The sequence below is a fragment of the Pteropus medius genome, unplaced genomic scaffold, assembly GCF_902729225.1.
Source record: "Pteropus medius unplaced genomic scaffold, Ma_sr-lr_union100, whole genome shotgun sequence".
Taxonomy (NCBI): domain Eukaryota; kingdom Metazoa; phylum Chordata; class Mammalia; order Chiroptera; family Pteropodidae; genus Pteropus; species Pteropus medius.
The window spans coordinates 1,034,029-1,040,915 of NW_024349802.1; positions in this window are offsets into that span (position 1 = coordinate 1,034,029).

The window sequence follows — 6,887 nt, forward strand, 5'->3', positions numbered from 1 at the left end:
ATATCACATTAATCTTGCTTTTCCATAATTTGAAGAAAGAGCAAATGTCTACTTCACATTGACAAAGGGGCCCGGAGCCCTCGTCCCCGAGCGCCGTGTCCCTGAGTATCGGCTCCTCCAGAATGAGCAGCAGGGAGAACACGAGGCCCCCGAGGCGCCCACCCCCGCCGCAGCAGCCTGCCTCCCGGACCCGGGCCTGCGGGCCAGAGCGGCCAGCGGGACGGGCAGACGCCTGTCCACGTGTCCCTCCACCTGCCCTCTGAGCTCGCCCGACCTCGGCCTTGCTGGGCGTGGTTTCGGAGGCCTGGCCACCGGGCCACCTGTGCCCATCGAAGCTGAGGCAGCCAGTGTCTCTCCGCTCGGAGAACTTTCTGGCCCATGCTTCTGCCTCCGGCCTCGCCTAGGGCCCGTCTCCCCATTTTGCCTCAGATCTGCCGAGAGCATCGGCCGGTTTCTCCAGCTCCTCCTTGGATGAAGAGCCTGGTCCAAGAAGCCCTGCTGTTGTCCCTGCCTCTGACCGCTGAGCACCAAGGCAGGAGCTCCAGTGTTGTCCGAGCAGCGGCACAAGTTCACTCATTCATTCACTCGTTCATTCATTCACTCGTTCATTCATTCACTCATTCATTCATTCACTCTGGCAGCATTTTTCGAGGACCTGCTGTGCACAAATCGATGAGACAGAACTATTCTCAAGAAAATTGCATGAAAGACTACGCAGCGTGTAATCAGGACAGACGGCGAGCAGCGCGAGGTGTGGAGTTAGCGGCGGCGCAGAGGGGCCAAGGGCCGTCCTTAGGCGGAGGCATTTGCTCTAGGCCTGGACATACGAGGAGGAAAACTAGGTGCGGGGCGGGGACCATCCCGGGCGGGGGTCACATGGGGGAAAGACATTTGTGCCCTGCAGTGACAAGCAAGCGACACAGGACATACACACAAACACGAGAGAATAAACACCTTTTAAAAAGCGATTCAAGTTCAATAGGAATTCAACGTATGTAAATTACAACTACAAAAAGGGATTACTTGTTGCCAACCAGAGTCCAAGGGGTTAAGACTGAAAGCAGCCCAGGATGGCATGAGGTGAGCTGGCTGCACCCCTGCACCCCGACTCAGCCATACGCGCAGTGGTCGTAGAAGGCTCCCACCCTTTGGCCTTCTCTAAGCTGAAGACAAAGATTTACATTCAGAGATGGCAGTGTGCGTATTAGCAAAACTGGAGAGACCTAAATACTCAACAGACAGACGTGCAATACTCGGGTATAGATCATGACGTGGCTGTTTAAAATCACGTTTGTGAGAAACGTTTAGTGGCATGGAAAAGCATTGATGGCATAAGCAAAATATATTACAAAATTGCACAATAAATGTTATCACGGCCATGTAAAGTGCACATTAGGTTGCACGTTTTCAGAGGCAAGTGACAATATGTGACTTAGAGTGTCTTATATAACGAGTTTGCCGTCATCCACAACGAGGCACTTGGACACAGACAGCCTTAGAATTCATTCACTGCCCGATAGTGGAGAGGAGCCGCGTTCTCTGGGGACATGGCCACCTGACCCCCAAACAGGGTCAAGGATTTTGCCAGCAAAGATCGTGAGCGGAAGAATAATGGCGACTGGGTGGACAACCAGAAGCTTCCATTGCATGCTAGGAATAAAAATGCTCCAAAAACTTAACGGAAATCGTCCCTAGGTTGTTGTAGAATCGGGGTTGAGTTTCATTTTCCGCTTTATGTGTCTGAAGCCTTAGAACTGTTTCCCATCAGCGCGAGTTTCTTTTGAAGACAGGGACCTAGTAAAAGATAATTTGAAAAAGAAACATTTGAATGAAGAAGTTTGAGTAAATGCTTCGTTTTGACCGCGGTGACCGCCACAGAATGGCGAGCTGACAGGCATTGTTGTGGGCTGTGGATGCCAAGGCCAGAGGCTAAAGTGAGAAAAACGGGAACGAAAGAAAAAATAATGTGTTCACCCAATCACGATAAAATTCGAACCATGAGCACAGAGTACCAGGCTTTAGAGAAAAGTTAAAGATAAAGCAAGAACGTGTCAACAAAACTTTGTGAAAGACAGTGTGCAGAAACGTGAGAGCTGTGGTTTTAAAAACTGAAATATGTAGTTATTAGAAATAATAATGTATAATTTTAAATAAAAGAGCATTTAAATAAAACAAGGAGACGGTGAAGGAAAACATAAAGTAGCGTTATATAATTTACCTGCCACTTCCATCCACGGCTGATCAGCTGGTACGGGCTCATCTTCCCTAGGAAACTGGATGAAATATATAAGACAAGATTTTGGAGGCTTTCGCTACCTGGCAACCCAAGACCGCGGCCTCTGAGAGAAGGTACATGAATTGGGTGACACTTGTGACCGCTGAGCCTTTCCCTCTGGGGCGTCATCCGGACTGCGGTACAGGGGTGCATCTTGCCGAGGGGAGGACACAGATCCGAGTTCAACGAGGTCGCTGCGGCTGGGAGTTGCGGGGCAGTTCGCCGGAGAGGAAGAGGCTCTGCGGAGGAAGAGCTTCGGAAGATGTCACAGCTCCCGGCGCATACTTGGCTGAGTATTAAGCTGCGCATTCGCAGCGTGGAACTCTGCGAAATTATGAAGGACCGACGGTCGTGGTCCCACAAATAAACAGTTCCCGCTGCTCACACGGAGCTGGAAGATGTTTGGATGCTGTTCGCCAAACGGAGGAGAGTGTCCTCACGCGACGGCAGATGGCCCGTCAGAGTCCCCAGGGAAACAGCAACGAAGGCAGTGACAATTGTGCAGTCCGTGACGGTTAATGGAGAAAAGTGGACGAGGGGAACGTGAAGGGTGAGAGAGACTCCAAGTGCACGGGCGTAAGCTGCTCGCGGTAGCCGTGCGGCTGTAAGCCGGCTGCAGGCCGAGCGTGGTGTCTTCGTTATGCGCGGTTCCGACGGCCTCTGCTCAAAACCAAGCGGGATGTGTGGCTCATATGCCAGTGAGGGAGAGAGAGAATGAATACCAAAATTCCTCAATCAATCCGAAAGAATGTTAAAAAGAAGAGAAGCAGGAAAAAGTTGAGAAAGAACAGATGGGATAAATAAAAGTCAAATGGCAACTTGATGGGCTTAACCCTGACCGTATCGATGAGTACATTAAATGTAAATGGTCTAAACTGCAACAAAAAGTCAGAAATTATTAGACTGGAAAAAATGCAGCACGACTCTATGCTGCCTTAATGGGGGGCACTTCGAGTGTAAAAAGGGAGAAACATTTAAAAAATAGACAGATGGCAAAATATGCCACAGAAATATCAATGATACAAGAGCTGGAATGACTGATAATGACCAAAGAAAGGTTTCAGAAAGAGGGCCTGCTGTAAAAGATAAAGAACAAACTTTTACAGTGACGGGTGGATCAATTCATCCAGAACACACGCACCCGACAGCAAAGAAAGCCTAGGAGAGGAATTACTCAGAATCGAATGGAGAAATCGGGAAATCGGCAATCACGCTTAGATGTTGCTCAGTCCTCCCTCGGTGATCAAAGAACCAGTAGATCGGCACGGACATGGACGTGAGCAGCGTCCATGAGTAGGAGACAACTCGACCGGATGCTCCTGGAACGCTCCGCCCAAACAGTAGCAAAACACACCTTCTTCTCGAGCGCACATAAAGCTTTACCGAGATATATTCCACGTTGGGCCAAAACAAACCAAAGTCAATTAAAAAAGATTCAAGTCACACAGTTTAACTGCTGTCGACAAACTGGAGTTAAATTAGACATCAGTAAGAAAGACATATGGAAACTCTCAAAATATTTCGAAGTTGATGATAAAAAATATAACGTATCGAAATTCGTGGCGTCCAGAGAAAGCTGACATGGAGAGGAATTCGGCGTTTTTAAAGCTTCTATCAGAGAAGAAAGAAGTTTTCAAATGTGTCACCCAAACGTCTACACTGAGAAGCGAGGAGAAAGGGGACGATATGAACACGCGTAGAAGGGACATGACGAGGAGAAGAGGAGAGACCAGCAAAATGACCCTCGGACAGAAACGAGACGCAGTAAGTGGAGAATGACCCTCGGACAGAAACGAGACGCAGTAAGTGGAGAGCGATATTTTAAAATATCAATAACATCGACGAGTCTCTGCCTAGACTCATTTTAAAAAAATACGGATTCTCCGTGTCACAGTGAAAGAGGCGACATCACGGTAGAAGCCACAGGCACTAACAGGACGAGAGGGGATTCGTCGGGACGAATGGTGTTCCGATAAACAGGAAAATGTGACTAAAACGGGCAAATTCCTGGAAAAACAGTTATGGATCAAAAATGATACAAAATGAATATCTCTTACCTACGACTAGGTTGGCTTTATATGTAAAAGCCGGTCACAAAGGGTACCGCCGACCCAGATGCCTCTAGAGGCGAATTCCACCAAACGTGCAGGAGAGATGTTAATACCCGGATCACACCAGCGGCCTCAGAAAACGAGGGGACGGAACACTTTCCGACTCATTTCTGAAAAAAAGAATGGCAAGAAAAGAAAGCCACGGCCCAATATTCCTCATGAATATAGATGTGAAAATTCTTAGTGAAATATTAGCAATTTAAATCAAGCAATATATAAAAGAATAACATTATTATCAAGTGGTGATCATTCTCAGAATGCAAGAGTGATTCTACATTAAAAATCAATTTAATTTACCATATTCAAAGAATTTTTTAAAAAAGTGACCCCGATTTATGTGGGAAATGCATTTGACAGAATCCGGCATCCACTGCTCAGGAATAACATCGACAAAGTGTGACTGGGAAGGGGCCGGTGTCCCTCGTCTGCTACCGGCATCTAGGACAAACGACCAACCGTGCACGCTCCGACCCGTCTCGGTCCATTTGTCAGTTCTCAGATTTTGTTCCCTTCTGAAATTATTTTGGTTCCTCCAGTTATTTTTAATTTTCACATGATCACACTCTCTGATGCGAAGACTTAACGCTAAAGCTACCTTGATCCAAAGAGTGGAATTTGCAGAAGGGTGGATCAACGGATCAAATGAACAGAGTATAATGTCGAGGCAGCTGAGTGGAGAATACGGACTCTTTCTAGAAGCCACCTCTGGGGTGGGTGGACCTCTGACATCCACTAGTCCGCACGAGCAGCGAGGGTGCTGCAAAGCATCGTGGGCAGCCGTCTTCCAGACTCTACATTAACCGCAGGAATGCAAGAATCTGAGGAGCGTTTATTCAGGACAAATGGCTGCATCTTGGAATTGTATCCAAAACATAAATAACTGACACAACACAGTAAGAAAAAGATAAACACTCTACTAAAAATGGGACGAAGATCTGGACAGACACTGTTATGCTTTACATTGAATTACAGACTTTAAGTGAGTGCATTATATTCTATGTAAATTCAATCTCAGCGGAGTTGATTTCAAATTTAAATATCAAAAACTCAGCAAAATATTTGAGGAGATTCTTGACGAAGCAGTACATATAAATGACCAATAAGCACATGAAAAGATGCTAGGTATCTTTAGCAATCATAAGAAAGTAAATTAAACCCAGTGAGATAGGACCACATAAACATTAGCGTGGGCAAGATTTAAAAATAACGACTTCTGGTGAATGTCGGGAACGAGCGAGACCCTTCCACATTTCCAGGGAGATAAATGTGGCGCAATCACTTTGGAAAACAGCGTGGCGATTTAGTATCAAGTTAAATGCACACTTTCACAGAACCTAGAAATTCAAGTCATCTATCTACTTAGACGTAATGAAAATGTAGGTCCACGCGATGACTTGCCCAGAACGTTGATGGCGGTGTCAGTCATCGTCCCGAAGCTGCTGACTGGTAACAGGGCTGCTATGTGGTTACACGGTGGGATGCTGCTTATCGGTCAGAAGGAAAGCACCGCCGGCCTTCGGAAAAACGCCCTCGATCCGAAGCACATGATGCCGAGCGAAAGAACCAAGACACAAACGTGTGAACGCTGCAGAAGCGCTTCGCTATGAAACTATGGAGCAGGCCAAACGCATTAACAGGAAGCAGTCCGTGGGTGCCTGGAGCCTGGGTGGGCTTGTGGGATGGAGGTCAAAGGGCGCTCTTTGGGGTGATAGACACGTCTTATATCCTGATTGTGGTGGTGTTTGCATTTGTAAAGACATTTCAAATGAATGCACCTACTTCATATAACATGCACCTCAGTAAAGCTTATTTAAGAAGAAAACGATGTATAAAAAACAAACCAAAATAACCACGTTTTCCTATAACAAATTCACCTATTCAAGAACTTTACCAGGAGAAATCCTCTGTATTTCCCCAAGTTCTAAGAGACCCCACCAGTCTTGAGAACAGCGCGTGGCAGTGTGTCCTGCGCTGTCCGCGGTCCCTGAGTGGATGAACCGCGAGGCGGCGTCTGGGAACCTTTGTGAGGGGCACCGCCGGTAACCTCAGAGCAGAGGAATCGCCACCTCGCTTTCTGAAAGGTGTGACTGGAGAGGGCCATCCTCGAGACAGCCACCCACGGGGCCCCGGACGTGCGAGCTTCTGGAGGTGGCCTCTCTCCGCTGCCCACCGCCCCCACCGGCACAAGCCGGCTCTTCGTCCTTCGGCTGTGCGGATGGCCAGCGGCGTGGTCTTCCGAACCTCAGTTTTGTTCAGCGTGCAGGGCAGACATAGCCCCCCGCGGCCGGTCGCTGGGCCGCTGGGCTGCGAACGCCTGCACTGCGCCAGGCGCGGAGAGCTCACGGCCTTCGCTCAAGGTCACGGAGCTGATGAGAATCCGAGTCACGATGCGGACGTAGGTACTTAGCCGTTGAGTGCAGAGGTAGCATCTCCCGGAAGGGACATTTGGTGTCTCGTGCAGTCAGACGTATGTGTTTGTTCACAGGTCCGCTCCGAAGCCA